This window comes from Manis pentadactyla, chromosome 16 (genome assembly GCF_030020395.1).
Source record: "Manis pentadactyla isolate mManPen7 chromosome 16, mManPen7.hap1, whole genome shotgun sequence".
Classification (NCBI taxonomy): Eukaryota; Metazoa; Chordata; class Mammalia; order Pholidota; family Manidae; genus Manis; species Manis pentadactyla.
Window position 1 is genome coordinate 6,457,885 of NC_080034.1, and position 20,231 is coordinate 6,478,115.

Sequence of the window (20,231 nt, forward strand, 5' to 3'; positions counted from 1 at the left end):
ATATGAAATTGAGTGCTAATGTTCATATCAGTAAGAATATGCTAGATAGTGCTGGCTAGAATACATGGTAGTAATAAATATCCCTTGCATTTCAGGGGCTTACCCCAACAAAGTTTATTTCTTGCTCCAGCGCCATGCCTATCACAGGATAACAGAAGAGCTTTGCTCCATGTGGTTCCTCAGGGATTCAGGCTGATGGAGGCTCCATTTGATGGAGGCTCTGTGTAGGAGGCTTCCTCTGGCTATAGCTACTTACTTGGCTACACCTAACCTCAAGCTGGATGGAGAGACATAATACTACCAGATGCCTGGAAAAAAACCTGGAATGTTTTTGAACAGCCCCAGTGAATATTATAATTATTGTGGCAAAATAGTAATTGGTTCTAGCTTTTCATATTTTCATTTTCCCATCTGTGGTACAGATGTGGAATGCACTGGAATTCTTAGCAATCTGGATATTTCCCCCAAGTCTGTTTCTTCCATATTCTTCCCAATTTACTTAAGAACAATTCCATTTGCTTAGTTTTTCAATCAAAAATCTTGTTAGCTTTCATATTTCTCTGTTCTCACATCCAACATCCAATCTGATAGCTGGTTCTATTGGTTTTTCCTTCAAAACATATTCATATCACCACTTCTATCTTCAACTCTCCCGTTTAGCTCTCAGCTACTCTTGTTCATCTTCTAATTGGTTGCCCTATTTCTGAACCTTAAACATACACAATTATTCTCAACACATTGGCCATCATAATTTTTAATGCAAAAAGCATACCATTAAATTCTTTGCTGAAAATCCTCCAAAGGCCTCCCATTTCATAATATGATCCAGTCCCGACATTCTTCCACCCTCGCCCATCCTTTTCCTGAACTCCCCCCTTGCTTCTCTGCTCTGCACCACATTACTTTCCTTATGGTCCCTGAAATGTGCAGTCGCTCGCCGTTCACTTCTTTCTCCCCTAGATCCAACGATCGTCCCTCACCTCTTTCTGGTGTTTGTGTAAATGCCCCCTTGTCAGTGGAGACTTTGCTAAGCAGTGCATTAAAATTGCCACACCTCCAACTCCTTGTGCTTTTCTGTTTTGTTTCTCCTTCATCACAATTACACTATCTGTTAAACTTTTTACTCATTTATTTTATTGTCTTTATTCACTAAAATGTCAAATCCAGAAGAGCGAGAGTTTGTGTCCGTTCCTTCCTTCATCTTTCTTTTCTCTTCTGTCCTTTCTTTACGTTCCTCCCTCCCTCCCTCCCTTCCTTCTTTCTCTCTTTCTCTCACTCTCTTTCTTTTCTTCTTTCCCTCTTGTTCATCTTCAGTTCAATCATTATCATCATCATTGTTATTTTTAAAATCTTTTTGCACTGCTATATCTCAATGCCTGATACTTAGTAGGCCCTCAGGAAAGTTTGTTGAATAAATGAACAGAATAATATTTGTTTATGAAAAGACAGATAAACCCATGAACCAAACTAAGCATTCATGTGGAAATTTTGCACAAGGTAAAGGTGACATTCACGCCAATGAAAGAAATATGTTTTTACCGTAACTGGGTAGCCACCTGGAAAAATATCAAGTTGAATTTCTTATAAAGTTACAACTCACTCTAAAATAGATTACTGATGTGTACAAAATTTAAGTTTTTAAAACACTAATAACAACACTAATATAAATAATTGGAACATGGTGAGTATTTATGAGCATGATGTACAATTCAGAAACTATAAAGGATTGATAAATTCATCATTCATATTTATTCAATTAATTATATTAAACTTTTTAGAAGTTATATATGGTAGCTTCTGCATGGCAAAACAATAACCCAGTAAATCATCAACAAAACAAAAAGGTGAACCTACAGCACAGGAGAAAATATTTGTGAATCATACCTGATAAGGGGTCAATATTCAAAATATATAAACAATCCGTGCAACTCAATAGCAAAAACAAACAAACAATGCCATTAAAAAATAGATGGAAAAACTGAACATTTTTCCAAAGAAGACACACAAATGGCTAACTGGTACCTGAAAAGGTGCTGACCATCATAATCATCAGGAACATGCAATTCAAAATTGCAAAGAGCTATCACCTCACACCTGTTAGGATGGCCGTCATCAAAAAGACAAGATGACAAGTGTTGGGGAGGTTGTGGAGAAAAGAACCTTTGTGCACTGTTGGTTGGGAATGCAAATTGCTGCAGCCAGTATGGAAAGCAGAAGGGAGGTTCCTCCAAAAATTAAAAATAAATGTACCATATGATCCAGCAATTCCATTTATGGGCATATATCTAAAGGAAATGGGAACAGGATATTGAAGAGGTATCTGAACTCCCATGTTTATTACAGCATTGTTCATGATAGTCAAGTGTGGAAACAACCGAAGTGTTTATTGATGGTAGAATGGATAAAGAAGATGTGAGGTATATATGTGTGAATATTAATTAGTCATGAGAAAGAAGGACATCCTGTTATTTGTGACAACATGGATTGAACTTGAGGGCATTGGGCTAAGTGAAATGAGCCAGACAAAGACAAATGCTGCATAGTGTCACTTATATATGGAATCTTAAATAAAAAAACAGTCAGACTCTTAGAGCGAAAAAATGGTTGGCAGGGGCAGGGGTGGGGAATAGGAAGCAGTTGGTAAAAGGGTACAAACTGACCACTGTGAGATAAATAAGGTCTGAGGAGCAAATGTAAAACATGGTGACTATAGTTGATAACCCTGTATTATTAAACTTTTCTAAGTTTCTTCTCTAAAGACATACAAAATAAATAATAATGCATGAATAAATGTTTTTTCTGGAACACTATTTTGAATTATTTATTCATGCATTCATTCAGCAAATACATTTTGAGAACAAGAGCCAGGCTCCAGTTAGGTTCTGGGTACATATTAGTGACCCAAACAGGCCAAGTCTTCCAAGGGGAACCTGAAACATCTGTGGAGCATCCATCCAGTGTGTACCAGACAATGTGTTGAGGCTGTGAAGTTGAATATAGTTCCTCCTTCAAAATATTTTTTAAAAAACAGATAAGAACCTGTAATCACCACCCGGAAATGTTATGTGCCGTGATGGCTCTAGAAAGGGGGGTGGATTTGGAAAACAACAAAAAAGGATTGTGTATAGCATATATACTGTAAAAATTCAGAACATAATATAACAGAAAAAAAAGTATTTCAGACTCCTAGGATAGCCAAATGGTTAATCTCCAGGCTGTGTGAAAGCTTTTTCAACTCAATTTTTAAAAAAAGTCTGGAAAAGAAAACAAGCAAACAATGACATGCACAAAGAATGTGACTGGAGAAAGAAAAATAGCTCTTCAACACATGAAAAGAAAATGAAGATCTCACTAATACTAAAACAAAAAGCAAATGAGAACTTCAATGGGATATAATTTTTAAAAGCATAATGTTGGCAGAAATAGTTTTTTAAATACCTTGCCTTTGACTAACAGGGTGGTTATAATTCTAGAAAAGAAGATAAACACTGGATTAAAGAGAAAAATCTGTCATAACGCTATAAAAGCAAATAAAATACCGTCATGAATTGAAATATTTTCTGGGAACCCTTTATTTTCCCAAGAAATCCTGGCGGTCCTTTGAAACACTCGGGGCTGCTCCGCATTGGGACAAATGGTGGTGTTCCTTCTGTTTCCCAGATCTCGGACAGGCTACTTAGTCCCTGGGATCGAGTCCCTGGCTTATTGACGTTTGGTGGAAGGGTGATCGCGACGAGCGTGGTGTGCTCCTTACCGGGGGGTACAGTTCCCCGAGGAAAGCCCGGTCTGGTTTGCTCGTGATGGTGAAGCCATAGTGGGGTTCTCAGCCCCGCGGAGACTGTGGGCGTCGTAAGACCAGCAGAGGCGCCTGACTCGGCCCTGGGGGCGCGCGCAGGGCAGGCGGGCCGGGCCCCGACGTGGCGGCTGCCCCCGGTCCCCGGCCCCGAGCCCCTCTCGGCGGGCCTGCCTCCCGGAAGTGCTGGGGCACTGTCACGGAGGGCATCCCTCCACCCCGCACCCCCCTGCGGGGCCTGGCCTGGGAGCGGCTGCGTGGGACGTGGGCCGCTGGGCGCAGAGCCGCGGGCCCCCCACATCCCACCCTGCTTCCTTCCCCCGGGTCCCGCAGGGGCCTCCAGAGCCTCCCTGGGCCCTGGAACTGGCGGGACTTGAGTTCAGGAGCCCAGCAGGAGGACGCGCAGAGGGAACAGGCGTGGGCCGGGAGGCAGGCTGTCCCAGAAATCTTGCCTTGAAGCCCAGACCATAAACCCAAACTACTGGTAGGAAGCTGTAAATCCTTCATGTCGGCGAGAGGATTGTAGCATGCCTGCCCCAGCTCGCAAGGAGGTCAACAGGGAAACATTAATTTTGTCCAGCCTTGAAAAGCTGGTCCCGAAGCAGACTGGGAGAAGGCGACCATCTGATGGGGAAGCACCGAGGGCGAAGGCCCCGCCCGTCCGGGCAGCTTCTGCAGGAGGCCGCTGTGCAGCCCTGCAAAATGCTCCCGTGTTCCGGCGTGGATGGGCGGCCGGTGCAAGGGCTTCCTTCAGGGGGACCTGCTTGCGATTTCAGTTACCGCAGGCCCCGCTTCACTCCAGTTATATTTTTGGCCTCTGATAACGATGATCTGTAAATAGCCTGAGACTCCCTGTCGCAACCCAGATGTGAGTTACACACTGTGATGCAGAGAGAACTAAAAAAAAAAAAAAATCGGTCCAGTATGTTCTCTGTGGCATTTAGAATTCCTTTGAGAGGAATTTTCCAACTTAAAGGTCTTTTTTTCCCCTCTTATAAGTATTTTATAAGTCTTGCAGAATGATTAATCATTTTTCTAAATAAAACCTTTACTACTCAATGTCTAAATAAGGTTTTTGAAATGCAAAGAGGTTTTCCTTTGGCTCTTCTTAAAATAAAATGCTTCTAAAAATTTCTTGGATGAAGAAATATTGACATTTTCAGGTTTAAATGTGTCAAAGGTTTGGGAAGGTGGTGATGGAACTTCTTTACCTGGTGGCCTGGCTGCCTGACTGCTCTGCACTTCATTTTGTTAAATCATTTGTAGGCCATTGAGCCTGGGAGACTGTAGCTCGGGTCTGGCGCATTCCATCATGTTTCCATTGCCCATGCAATTCGGAATCTACAGAGTGTCAAGCATATGTGAAAATGCATTATTCTACTTATGAACACTTAACGTGCTTCTCAAAAGAAAAAGAGACAAAAGCAGTTCATGCCTATTAGAAAGTCTCTTTGCCCCTTCCGTTTCCCTGTGTGTGTGTGTGTCTGTGTATGTGTGTGTGTTTCCTTAGCTACTACGTTTCCTTCTTTATTTCTTTTCAGTTTCCAAGTTTAGTCAGTAACACCCTTCCAAACTCCCTCCCTTCAGAACCACTGAACAGGCCTAAATGTTTCTCTTTGTGAAAGAACTCTGAACCGTCTAAGGCACTGTGGTAATGTAAAGTAATTTTTTTTGTAGAGAAAGGAAAAATAATGGAAATAAAAAGGAGAAAATAAAAGTATAGATATTGGTAAATTCAATGACGTAGTGGTAATCCAAGGAAAGGAGAAATACAGGGTGACTCTCATTACAGATCAGAAGATTCGAATCACAGTGGTGCTTGATCCAAATATTATCATTTTGATGAACAGGTTAAAAATTCCAGATGACACTAGAACATAGAACAGGCATATGACTTTTAATTATTGTCTTCTATGTGTAATTTTGGATAATTAAACCCAGTTTTTCTCAAAGCACCTTCCCCAGAGGGTGAGCAGAGGCTGGATTCTACTGCTGGGGAGGAAGAAGTTTCCTCTGCCCTTGAAGGTTCTTCTAACTGGTCTAGGAATCAACCTGCCATGAGACATTAACAAGAGGGAAAAAAACCCAGAGTTTAATTATGTGCATACGGGGACAGCATAGACATGGATTCCAAAGACAGTCGGGGAGAATGAGGTCTATAGGTCATCCTGAACCCAGGAGAAGGGGGTGGGGGCCTGAGACTCCAAAGGAAAAGGGGAGCAATTCATGGGAATATGAAAGAGTAAATGTTTGGTGAACAGTATACTTGAGGGGCCACCGAGGCATAGTGGGGCACAGAGAAGAATTCTAACAGACTCAGCCACACCTCTTGCCGTCCGCCGCACCCTGTTCCCGTCATCGCAGAGCTGCCCTCCTCCTGGAGCAGGACCCCGTCTGAGTTCCTTCTGTGCAGCTGCTGTTGGGGGGCTGGTGGGGAGGTGAAAGTGTGTTCCCGAGTCTTTGAGGCCTTGAAGGTTTTCAGCACGTCACAGCGGCACATGCTGGGACCCCCTGCCCCTGGGCCCTACATGCACCTGTACCCACAGGCAGAGAGTCTATCCCTCGGCAGAGCCTCCAGTGAACGTGGTGGGGCAAATGCCTTCATGAATGACAGTCTCAGGGAAGAGGCAGCCCTGGGTGAACCTCTTCCTTAACTGTGCTTCGTTTATCTTTGGAATATTCTGGTGAAATGAGAGCTTTGCCCCATAGCTCATGGTGTCCTTTCTCGTCCAAAGCTCTTTCCTGGGCTGCATCATTATACACGCACATGTCGTTTTTCATGTTTTCCTAGATGCCTCCCAGACGTCCCCAAACACACCTTCATCAGGCCTCCCCCAACTTACTTCTGCTCAGCCCTTCATGATATTTTTCTCCTTACCTTGCTCGTTTTCTCAAACACCCTGTATCAAGACAGATAGAGCAAAATAAGGGCCATGAGGGACCCTTTTCCTCTGTCCCCTAAGAGACTGGGCTCTAAATCATTCCCAAGTGACTCCACGTTCCCTCCCCATTTCCACGACCACGGCTAGTTTAGAGCCCTAGCTCATCATGCATCCTTCTTCCAGAAATTTCTCCTCTTAAATCTCTCCTTTCCCCTGATCAGATCATTCAAAGATTCAGTGGCTCCTCATTGCCTATGGATAAAACCCACGCTGTGTAGACGGGCAGTGTAAGACCCCCCGCGATGTCACCTGCTTGGCCTCATCTCATCGCACACCGCGTTCTGTGTTCCGAACACCCAACCGCCTGCGGCTTTCCAAGTGCTGCGCTTTGGGAAATGCCTTCCTCTGGGCGCCCCCTGCCCAAGGCACCCCCCCGCCCCTTCCTGTCACCCGCGCGTTGCCATCCACCCGGCTGCTCTCTCTGGGAAGCGTTCCCCGCTGGCCTGGCACCTCCTTTCTGGGTTCCTGCTCCGTCCGGCTGCATTTCTGGTAGAGCCCTCCTCCCACGGTGTCGTGGGGTCTGTCTGCCCATTAAACGTGAGGCCCTCGGGACAGCGGAATACGTAACGTCCTTTCGGTCTTCCTCGTGCCTAAACGGGGGACGGCCGGTAAAGACAGAACCTTCCATGCGGGGAGCGTTCAGTGAGCACGTGCTCGGTCACGCTGGCCTCAGGCGAGGGGCCCGTGGGACACCCCCCGCGGGGGGGCCGGGGCCGCAAACTCAGCTGACCTTGCATATGTCAGCATGCGGTGGGGGGCCACTCCGGCCAGCTCCCCGGAGCGCGCGGCTCCCGGCGCCTGGTTTGTCTGCCCATTTCGTTTTTGCTAGTCTCCCTTCCTAAGCATGTTATTTGGCTATTTGAACCCAGAAAGCTGCCTTAAATGGCTGCAGAAGGGAACTCCGTTTGTCCCCGGAAAGCTCTCCTGCTCGCCGGCCTCGGGGCCAGCCGGTGGCGGGGCGCTGAGAGCGCCCGGGAAGGGAGGGTGGCCTCGGACCACAGGGCAGCGCCGTGGCCGGAAGACCCACCGCGGGAAGGGGCCCTGCGCGCTGGGGGGGCTCCAGCAGCGAGGGGAGTTGCGCCCAGTGTCCAGCTTTCCGCCAGTACGAGAATTTGGAAGATTTAAAAATAGATGTGATACACTCCCTGTCGCATTCCCAGACATGAAAGGGCTCTTCTCCCACCTTTTCAGACTCTAGGGGTCCTACAAGACGCGTAAAACGAGAAGGGGTGTTTACGTCCTGACAAAACTGCAGCAGGACTGGTGTCCCGCAGCCCAGGGGGCAGGGAACGACCCCCTCGAAGCGGAATCCCGTCCTCTGGGCTCCTGCGTACACGGCTGAGGGCGATACCCAAAGTGTCACGGCCCTTTTATTCTAGTTTAGTTTTGCTCTTTCTGAGAAATGTAGTGGGGAAAGGAGGAAATGAAGTTAGGAAGGTGGATACATGACTTGTAGTTTCTATTTAATAGAAAAATAAAGAGCGTAACCTTTCTGGAAAAATGCTGAAAACTGAATTGGATTATTGCAAGTTTTGAATGTAGGTACAGTAGATACTTTATCGAAATGAAAATCAGAACCATTCATCAGGGATCTTAAGAATGATGACGGTTAGGAGTTTTCTCAACTAGATATTTAAAAAATGTAAATACTGTGATTTGTTTATTATTCATACTCTGCTGAATTATATGTCACGTCCAAGCTGCACAAGCCCTTTAGACTCATTTTGGAAAACAAGGCACTAAAAATCTTCTATGAGCTATTCTGGTGATATAGTTTAAACTTCAAATGTAATATTTAATTTGGCTACACTTTTCTTCATTTAACTGCAGACACAGCTGAGGGTGATACCGAAAGTGTCACGGCCATTTTATTCTAGTTTAGTTTTTGCTCTTTCTGAGAAATGAAGTAGTGGGGAAACGAGGAAATGAAGTTTAGGAAGGCCTAAACTTCATGTTGTTTCTGGACAGAGTGAATAGTATCACCTGAGCAATCACTTATTTATCAGGAAAACATTGCATGCACTTATAATTTTTTTAATCAAAAAGATATTAAGGTTTTGTTGAAGGAAAATTGTGAAAGGAATTTTCTTGGCTTGTGGAAAAGTATGGAAGTCAAGCACAAAGCTTCTGCTAGTATAGGGAAAGGATTCATTTGGTTTAATTTAAATTGAGAAAAATGAAGGGAATGGGGTATGTGGGGGGTCTTGATGATGGGGGGAGTCTAGTAAACATAATGTTGCTCATGTAATTGTAGATTAATGATACCAAAAGAAAAAAAAATTTTAAAAAGGGAACACTTCTGTAACAGTGACAGAAACTTGCGTGGGCAAACCAGCTGCCTGCTTTGTGCCAGTCGCCTCATATATAATGAAGTTGGACTAACTATGTATAATTTTTTCAGGCTTTAAAATTCAATGATTCTGTTATCTTTTTAATTATCTAAAGCAAACTTGATTTAAAAAAATACTATAAAGTATGTACTATACCATCCTGCTTTTCAAAGTGAAAATTATGAAAGAGCAAGCAATATTTCATTCATTCATATATTGCTTTTATAGTCAAGAGAATTTTTCTAATGAAGGAGTACAGTTTTGCAGATTAAACTGTCTAAAGAGGTAACAAAGCATGTTTTGGCCAGATGCTGGGCGTTTGGGTATTAAAATCAATGTCTTGTTTAAGGCTAAAGATCGCCATCCTAGAATGAACATCTGGGGCAACAGAGGAAATCTGAACTTTTATCCAAAGTTTAATATTAAACTTTCCTTCATAAAAGTTTGGAGTAAACGTTTAAAGGTGTCAGTGCTGGAGGGGTCATGGCCTCCCAGCAGCAACAGCAACTGCTCTGCAGATTCCTCTGAAACGGGTTTGTGCTGCCAGATAGACATTTTGAATCAATGTTGGCCAAAGGCCCTAATGTTTATCTAAAACCATTGTCTTTTCTTCATATCCTTCATTATTTCTGGGTAAAAGGTACTTGCTACAGATATTCTCAACATGGTTTTGGAAAAATTTTTCCCCCAAAACTTTGTAGTCTTGGGACTTAAATTAATATTCTGCCTTTAGCTCATCATGACAAGATACCAAGGTAACAAGTCAGTACTACTTGAGAAATTAGGACCTAAAAAGTAAGTAGTTAAAAAATAAACATGGTTATTGAAGCTATATATCCATGAGAAATCGCCGTGACAATAATCTTTTCCTAAACATAATAACTTTTATTGTACAATTACTATTTATAAACCCCAAACACAGAAGCTCTGAAAATGTGTTTCTTTCTTTCTTTTTTTTTTTTTTGGTGAATACATGGCTAACTCATTTGGTGGCAAAACATGATCCCAGTTGACATAAGTCTCTTTAGCATGTTTATTTACCTAGAGTGACTGTTACACTGGAAAACTGTTAATATTCTTGATTACAGTTGCTTCCCCAGATCTACTGGGGATTTTACATCACAGGCATTGATGCACCATGTCACCTTTCTGAAAGGTGAGCAATCCTGACTTGTTGAAACATAGGCAGACCCCAAAATTTCAGATAAGGTTTTCCACATTCTTAGGGCTCTGCTGTGGAGGATTGTGTTTTCCAAAGATGCTCTCCACAGAATCCCCACTGCACGCCCTTTAGAACCTTACTGCTCTCTCTTCAGGAGGTGGGGCCTAATTCCCGTCCCTGATTTGGCACGTCTCTGGCTTGTTCGTGACCAGTAGATGTGGCATCAGGGATGCTCTTCATTTCTGAGGTTGGATTTTATGCCCTGAAACTCTGTTGTGCTCATGGGACACTTCTGGAATCCAGACACCGTGCTGTGACGAAGCCCAGGAAGCCTGTGGAGACACCCGGGTGGGGCTCTGTTCTCTGGTCACCGTGGAGCTGACAGCCAGCCCCCAGTGAGCCGTCTTGGAAGTATGCTCTCCGCCCCCACTTGAGTGACTTCAGCTGATCCTGCACTTAGTCCTGCTCTAACTTAAGATATGTGAAATCTGAGATCACTCATGATCAAATGCATGATTTTCGTCACTGTGAGTCACGGGTTTGGGATGGTTTGTTATGCGGCAATAGCACTGGAGCCCCAACCCTCCTTGAAGCAGGTCAGTTGCCCAGGAAAACCGTGCATCAAGGAGACCCAGACTGCCCCAGGGAGATGCCGGCTGTGGCAGCATGAAAGGCGTTCAGGCAGCACCTCCCATCCAAGCTCTTCCAAAATTCCTGATATGCCGAAATCAAAAAGCAAGAGCTACAAACTATAAGAAATGGAAGAGGCAGCAGTGTGAAATCCATTTGTAGACAGGATCAGACTGGCTCTGAGTGGTCTCTGCAGTCACAGGCTCTGAGGTTTTCCCTCTGATCACTCTCAGAGAGAACAGACCGGCACGGAGCGTGGGTCAGAATGCGTGCACACATGCAGGGGACGTGCAGGGGAAGACAGATAGGAGTTCACAGAGGGTGCAGTGCGTGTGGGGATAGTTTGGGGAGAGGAACCCACTCAGCTCTGAGGCATTTGTGAGCCTTTTATAGAACACATGGTATTTGCACTGGCCCTTGAGGGTGGTGAGGAGACTTTTGCAGGTTACAGGGTGTATCTGTCTGCATGTGTTGTAGCTATGTGACCAGAAAAAGGGAAAGCAAGAAAAACAATTTTAAGAAAAGCTACTTAGATTTCCAATGGCTTAGTTCTTAGGTTCTTTCCTTTTTGCTCCCTAATAAATACCCTCTTTTAATTTTCCTGAGAAAATCACATTTATGACTGTGCTTTTTTTGTAAACTTGCCGTCAAAAGAGCCTTAGCCAGGATACGGAAGCAGCCAAAATGTCCATCAAAAGATGAATGGATAAAGAAGATATGGCTCATATACATGAATATTATTCAGCCATGAAAAATAAAGAAGTCCTGCCATTTGTGAAAACATGGATGGAGATGGTATTATGTTCAGTGAAATAAGCCAGGTGGAGAAAGACAAATACCATTGATTTCACTCATCTGGAATCTAAAAATAAGACAAATTGAACAAAACAGCAGTAGACTCACAGACACTGAGAAGGGACTTGTGCTTCCCATGGAGGAGGGTTGAGGTGGATGGGTGAAACAGGTGCAGGGGATAAGGAGGTACGGAAAAGAATTGAAGTACAGTTGATGCAACAGGTTTTGTTTACACTGTTTGCCACTGTGGCAGATTTCAACCCCTTGTCTTTTTCAGCCTCGTCATTTTTCTGTTACTCTGATGATGAATACATTGTATTCGCAAAAACAGAATGCATGTATGGCAAGAAAAAGTGGACAATTAAAAAGAGAAGAGCCTTAACTAAGGCACTCTTGTTTAGTGACTGCCCTGTTTTGTGTACTATGATGTTTGTGTTGCATGTTCAGATTTAGTTCTTACAACTGCTTTTTGAAATAGATGTCATTATCCCCACTTTGAAAATAAGGAAGTTGAGATGAAACCACCTGTTTAAGTCACAAAGCACGAAAGTGGCATAGCCTGGATTCAAAATCTAGACTTCAGCTCTTCTCATTAACCGTGGCTATACTGTTTGACTATTACCTTTATAGCTCACTCGGTATTTGTATATTTGTGGTGTCCATATTTTCTATATATGGATCTGCTGTATTGCTATAAAGTCAGAAAAAGGCAGAATTTATATTTTTAGTTTTCTTTTCCTTTGGAGTTGGCATTGTGCTTTGTCCAGAGTACATGTTCTGTTAATATTTAATTGACTAAATTAGTAAAAAAATACAATGGTAGATAAAAAGTTTTGAATGATAATTGAGACTTGGATAAAAATAAGAAAGAGACATATTTCTTCTGCTTCCTTCCTTAACTGGGAGGGAGGAAGGCTGAGACCTGCAGGTGGGTTGAACTTTGACTGGACGTCCAGAAGGTCCTACTCTAGGTGGTTGCCGCTGTTTTCTAAGACAAAATAGGCATTTGAAAATAATTCTTCAATTCTTTGCAGGTGACTGGATTTAGTCTACATGCTAAGTGAAATAAGTCAGACAGAGAAAGAGAAATACCATGTAATTTCACTTATATGTGGAATCTAAAACATAGCAAAACAAAACAAAACAAACCCTAACTGGTAGATACAGAGGACAGGCTGGTGGTTGCCCGACGTGGGGTGTGGGGGATGGGTGAAATGGGTAAAGGGCGTCAAAAGGTACAAACTCCCAGTTATAAAACAAATAAGTCCTGGGATGCAACATCCATCATGGTGACTATAGTTAGTAAAATTGTACTGTATATTTATTTGGAAGTTTCTAAGAGAGTAAATCTTAAAAGTTCTCATCACAAGAAAAAACAGTATTTGTAACTGTGTTGCAATGGATGCTAACTAGACTTATTGTGGTGGTCATTTTCCTATATATACAAATATTGAATCATGTTGTATACCTGACACTAATATAATGTCATGTGTCAATTATATCTCAGTAAAAAAAAAGACTCATGAAAAAGAAATCTTTTGTTTGTCATAGTAGTTTGTAAACTTACTTATCTGTATTGAAGTATGTTACATTATCATCTCATTGCCATTTTAATGGTCTACAGTTAATATAGGGAAATGCATTCCCATGACGATCTTATCTAATTTTCACTCCATAAAAGGTAGAAGCTGTGGAGTTTATAGGGCCTAGGATAACATTTTAGTATAATTTCATACAAGGTGATAAGTTTAAAACTTCATAAATGTAGGTTATTTGATGAATGAAAAAATACAAATTGCTTTAGCATATTAAGAATCCAATCAAATTCTGTTACTTAAAGAATTTTTAAATCTGTATTTTAATAACAATAATATTTATGAAATGACTTAACAGCGGCCTGTTCTCTGTACATCCTCACACTGTGGGTTTAGTTGTCTGGAAACCACTCAACATCCAGTTGTGATTGTTTTTAGCCCCTTTTATTGGAAACGGTGGACAGAGGACCTGCTCCATTTCTCTGGGGAGCAGACTGACATTCTGGTTGGATAAAATAAGATTTAAGTACTTAAAGAACCCTACGTTTGTCATGTAAAGATGTTTACTGTTAGCACAGGAGTGGCTGATGGTCTCAGCATCAAATAGGTCTACAATGTGTGCTGCAGCATCATGCAGTTGAATTTCTAAAGCTCTGACAATGTCCCCTGCTTGCTGCTACTACTAATACCTTAAGATCATTTCCTTCCTGTTCTGAGTTCCAGCTTTCTCTCGGAGCCAGAGAGGAGGAGTGGAAGGTTGCCGTAGCTACCACAGACACCGAGAGGTTGGACTGCACGTTAGCTAAGAAAACCTTAGTTGAAAGTCATACTGAATGAAGATCCAGCTATATTCTTTTGACATCTCTAGTATAAGCTCCAGAAATACTAAAAAAAAACTTTAAAAACGAACATGGATAATTTTATCTTATTTGGTTACAAGTTAAAAGGTACTTGGTCTATGACAAGGTACACATTTAAAATGGATAGATTGTCTTTGTGACATTATTTATAGTAGGTATGTGAAAACATAATAATATATATGAATATAAATGAGCAATTATGTATATGGAATAAGGTGTGGACTGCCCTTCAGTAATCTATCTAGCTTCATCTAATTTTGACAAGTTAACATTGCAGAAAACATGATATATTAACCTTCAAAAAATTCAGGCATTTAGTTCGTGGAGCCAGTTACTTTTTCTTCTTCCCTTTGGCATAGATATATTTGGTCTAGAAGATCTGAAGTACAGCAACATGTTTCATTTTAGTACAAACTATTATATGTCTTCTTTTCATGAATGGTTTGGGAAAATATGTGATTGTGTAACTTAAGAAGTGGAAAGTTTCCCACTCTAATTTAGATTTTCAGACTTTCTGTTGAGACTGAGACTATCACTTACATCCACTTTTAGAAAATAACATTGTGGAATCCACAGAATTTATTAATACACTTTGGTCAAAGTATGGGTAACCCATCCCTATACACACCCATCAGCCTCATTTCTGGGCATCCCTACCTCATCTGATCATTCTTTTGGGTTAAAAATCAGAGGCCACCCTCAGGAGAGTGGACAGACCATCTCTGAGGAGAAGACAGGCATGGTCTGGAGCTGCATTATAATAAAAATGTGACATGCACTCCCCAGCTCCGAAAAAACAAATGCTGCTAAATTCTCAAAACACAGGCAAATAGCCCAGAAGATAGAATGGGTTTAAGACCAATTAGTGGGAGAATGACTGGGTTATGGGACTTTCTTGTGAAATGAAGGCATTTGTCAGGAAAACAAGGACCCTGGATCAATACCCTCTTTCATACAAAACTTTTATGGACAAGATGAAAAGCGGTGATTGGTTTAGAAGCTACATTAAAATAATACTCGGATCCTACCAGCTTATATAAACAAACTAATATAAGATATCCTAGATACCATATTTTCCTAGGCAGAAGTGGGGGGAGATAAGAACCTCATAAGAACCCAATTGGCAATATAATATGTCTAACAATTATGTACCAGTAAAAGAGAAGGGGGTATATGACCTCAATAATAAAACAACCCCAATGTGAATGTATAGTGATCTGATCTGGGAGATTTTGACAGTCAGAGAAATTAGGGAATTTGTTCCAGCATTACCCAACTTGTAAATGTACATGAATAGAATCTTGTTCAGTTGCAAGTGTTCATCAAATGTCAATGACATCACAGAGGCCAAAGCAAACAAACTAACCTTCTAAAACGTTAGAGAAGCAAGAGTATTTCAATTTGCTGCTTCTGAATTTGCTTGTAGATTTAATATGAAATTCCCTTATAGCTATGAGTAATTTGGACAAAAGTCTGCACACTGAGAAGGGTAACCATTACTGAAAGTATTTTAATTAAGTCCAATAAGTCATGTCGTGTTAAGACAGTGGGTAGTTTTGAACCGCTCAGTCGCAGGAGCTTAGATTCCTGTCATATTTCAGCTGTGACATTTGCCTAAACCATTCAGTACTTGTCCATTAATCATGATGCAGGTGAAATAACAGACATTTATAGACTAAGAATCATTATGCCTGTGGACGGATAGAAATGGCTTAGTTCTCCTGAGTCACTAACAGTAATTGTGTCAGTATGGTGTGTGTGTAGGTTAATGACAGTATAAGAAACATGAAGGTAGGTTTTTTTCCTTGTGATATTAAAATTTAAGTTGGTAACCCTCTTTTCCCTCCTGTATTTTCAATACGTTTTAGAAAGAACTTACCAAAGAGTGCGCGCGTGCACACACACACACACGCACATACATACACTCTGATTAAAATGTGGATTTTTTTAGAAAGACAATAATACATTTAAAAGGAGAGAAACAAATACACCCAATGTAAAACTCACCATAACTGCATTGATAGCATAAATCCCGCTAACATCCCATGAAGGCCAAAAAATGGTAACATTTTAAATTATATAATTTTCATAATCAGAGAAGGGAAAACAAACTGGCTATTGTGAAAGAGAATTCTGTTCTTAATTTTCAAACTCAGAAAAAAAATGGGGAATAGTAGTTTTACAGTAAATGCAGTATCAAAATTCAAAGGCGAGTTTCTAATATTCACTTTGATAAACAACCAGGTCTAAAATTAAACTATAAGTCTGTGAGCAGCTCCTTCCAAGTGGTTGATAAAACAAACATCGAGGATTTGATTCCGCACCTAGGATTCTCATATCGGCCTTCAATGACTCATTTGATTGTCAGATGTTTTATTTACTTGTGTCTGGTTAACAGCTTAGACATAGACATTTGTTTACCACTAACAGTCATGTGCAAATTTCTAAAATGATCTCTTTTCTAAAGTGCAGGATCATATGCCACTTGTTAACACGCAGTGCATTAGCTCTGGGAAGCCGGAGAAGCAGGGGGTGTCATGACCGTGTGCTAGTGAAAGCCAGGAAGGCCGCCACCTTCCCACCCTGGGTGGGAATCACCTCTGCCTCCACGGGAGTCAGACAGAGGCCTGTGAGGATACCTGCCCTTATTTGTATATGTTCCAACACTTGCACTCTTAACTACTGAGTTATGGTTATTAGGGTTGAATTCTTTCCCCCCAAATTCATATACTGACATCTTAACCCCTAGTACCTAGGAAAGTGACCTTACCTGGGGACAGGGTTTTAACCAAGCAAAAGTGAGGTTGTTGGGGTGGGCTTTACTCCAGTGCGACCAGTATCCTTATAAAAAGAAACTTGGAGACAGACCCGCATACAGGCAAACGTGAACATGAACAATGACCATCTACAAGCCACGGAGGGATGTGTGGAGTCGATCCTTGCTTCTCAGACCTCAGAAGAAGTTGCTTCCCACTCAACTGCCTACCTTCTGTCCCCACTAGTTTTGGGGCCGCACTCAGAAGAAACCAGCCCCGTCTATACCTTATCTGCACTACCAGCCTCCAGAACTGTGACCGTAGCGGTCTGTGGGCAGCCGCCCCATCTGTGGTTTTTTGTTTTAGCAACTCTAGGAAACTAATTCCATGGTGATGAGATAGATAACTTCTAGATTTATGGCTTTTGACTATGCGCCAGAGTAAATCTAAAAATTAAAATCATCTGCAGCAAAAATATAGCTTTCTTTCTATTACTCTTTATATTTAGTTGCCATTTTCCACTGACTATGACTGTTAGTGGTAAACAAATGTCTATGTCTAAGCTGTTAACCAGAAACAAATTCTTACACTTGAAAGAATTAACAAATATCCTTAGGAAATACATGAGAAAATTTTGTGTTTGTAAGTATTTTCTAAATGAGAATAACTTGATTTTTATTCTAAAATTTTGTTATGACTGTGTATAAAAATATTTTTCTAGCTAGTTTGTTTATCTTTTGGAATCTCATTTTTTTCTCATTAAAAATATCCACTTTACAAAAAGATTTTGATCTGTGGAGTATAGGATAGAATGCTCAAATGTGATTACAACTTTTATTTACTTGGCATTTTTCTAAACACTGATATTTTACTAAAGTTATAGTTGGTTTTTATTGTTCACTGAATTCACTGACCTTTGTAACAATCACAATATTTAAATTTGAATTAAAAACCTTTTTAATAGATGCCAAAAAATATTCCTATACAGAATAAAAAATATACAATAAATTAAAAGTTAATCTTTAACTATACCTATTATGAAATAGTGAAAGACTTGAAACACAGGATCCTTATTTTTTAAATCAGTATGTTTTTATCAGAGTATAATCTGAAATTCTGAATCAAGAAAGTAGCCTAAAATGTTTTTTTTTTTTTTCTAATTTTTTGGCTCATTCTATTGCTATGCATTCAGAGTCCCATAAACTGAATTCATGTTGTAAGCAAAATTCTGGGTCTTTTTCTTTAGCTTTTGTATTTACGATACTTACAGACGCTTGTGCACGTAAGAGCCGTGCTGTCCAGCCTCCTGGTGTAGAGGAGGAAGCCTGTGCCCCCTTGGCCGGCCCCGCCCCCTCTCCTGGGGCCCGTCCTCTGGCCTTGGTGATGGTGGCTGTTAACGTCTTGGCTTCTTCTTAAAATTCAGAGCTTGGCCTAATGTGACAGAAAGTTATCGAAACTTTACTCTTCTAATCCTTATTTAAGTTATTTTTATATTTAGGATTCTATTTGTCAAAAGGAGGACACATAGAAAAATGAGTATGTGTCCTCTTTTTCACTTGATCCTCCCACACCACTTGTGGGTGGTTAGCGTGTACATAAACAATCCCATTTATCACTGAAGTGAAAACTGGGTGGTTTTACCAAATGACGTTGTTAGGTTTACATGGTTTCATGATATAGTTATTAGTGGTGATAGTATCCAACACCAAGCATGCAAACCCCAGCACACTGCTTTAAACTGGGTCCCGCCCCAATGCCTTCTCCAACACAGACCATGGTCCAGAAAGCTCAAGTTCATGGGAGGAAAATGGCACAGAAGTTCTCAGGCCCAAGTTCTTAAAAATACTGCAGGAAGTGCTTCCTTTTCAGTGTAAATAGTGGAGCTATACCTCAAGAGATCTGGCTTAGACATCATTGTTCCTAAGGGTAAGAAAGGATCATGCATTTGACTTTTGAAAGTCAGTGAGAATAAAATGATAAATAGGTCTTAAATTTATGTTCCCTTCTTGTCTGCTTTTCATCACAGGCTTTTGGATAAGATGAGGTTATATTGTTTGATTCTAGTTAAGAGGTTAGGAGACTTCCACTTTAAGTAGTGTGAAGAGATGGTGCTCTTTGTAGGGCTTACAAACTTCTGAGAATGTGGTCAGTTGGCTTCATTTGGCTTATTTTGCCTACTTCAGAGTTGTAAAATCTGTCAAATGTAATTCAGAATTTTTATATTACCAGAAAGTATAAAGTAAAATCAATGGTATATGCAAACAAATATCACTGAAATAACATCATATGAAAATTTAAGCTGAATACTTGCTGTAACATTATGGTCAGGGGAGATACTCAGAATAGTTAGGCACCTTTTATGGCACAGATACTAGCCAATCAAAATAGGGTTTGGCCATCAGAATGCAAGTGGATTATAAGCAGCCGGTGTGTCCCAGCTGATAATCAGCTCTAACACTGTGGTATCTAAAGACTGGGATTCTGGGGAGCAAAGATGATGTCAGCTTGTTACTGGTGTGTCCCAGCACTGAGCGTAGGGCTAGACACTAAGCATGCTCTCAATGCCAACATTTAAAAGTGAAACCATAGGTACTGGATTTTACAACTTTTCTGAAATCCTGGGAGAACTTACCTCCATGGGGGACACTCTTACCTATTTATGATGAAAGAGGGGAAACTGGTTAGCAGTGACTGCAAGAAAAATCTGAAAAATAATTCACAAACTGTGCTCTGTTCAGTCTCTTAATTTCAAAGAGTTTAAAGTTTTGCAAAATGTTATGTTCATCACAAACTACTACATACTAAAGGTCATATACTAATGTTCAGAATCTGTTGTGAAATTCTGAATAAATTGGATCTCTCTCATTTTTTGTCTAACATGAGTCTGTTATGCTGGGAGACTGATCCCTTCTGTGCTTAGAAAATCAGGAGCAGACCCCACTGGACCCTGATCCTGTCACACACCCTTCAGGTCCTTCAGCCACCCTCTGCGCTCCTGCTCTGTGTTATGACTGATTCCATAAGAGGTACATATGGGATACTTAGGTGATGAATAATTATTTTATAAGCCTTTTCATAATTTCAAAAGAAACATATTTTCATAATGGTGCTAGACTGAATTCTGTTTAAAAGCATCATGAAATTTAATGATAAATCTGGTCGTTTGCACACAACAAAATTTCTACCATTAAAAATATGTGCAGAAAACAGTACAATAGCTATTTTTATTCTTTTAATCAGTAGGACAGCCCACATAAGTAGGAAAGTACAGTTGTAAATGGACACAGACTTTAAAAGAAATTAACAACCGTGTAAATAGTTGAGATAATTCCATGAAGTTTGTCAACAAATATTTCCTCTGAGAAATATGGATGACATATGTTGATTCAGTTTTCAAATTTTCTGGAAAAAATTTAGGGGAAGCTATT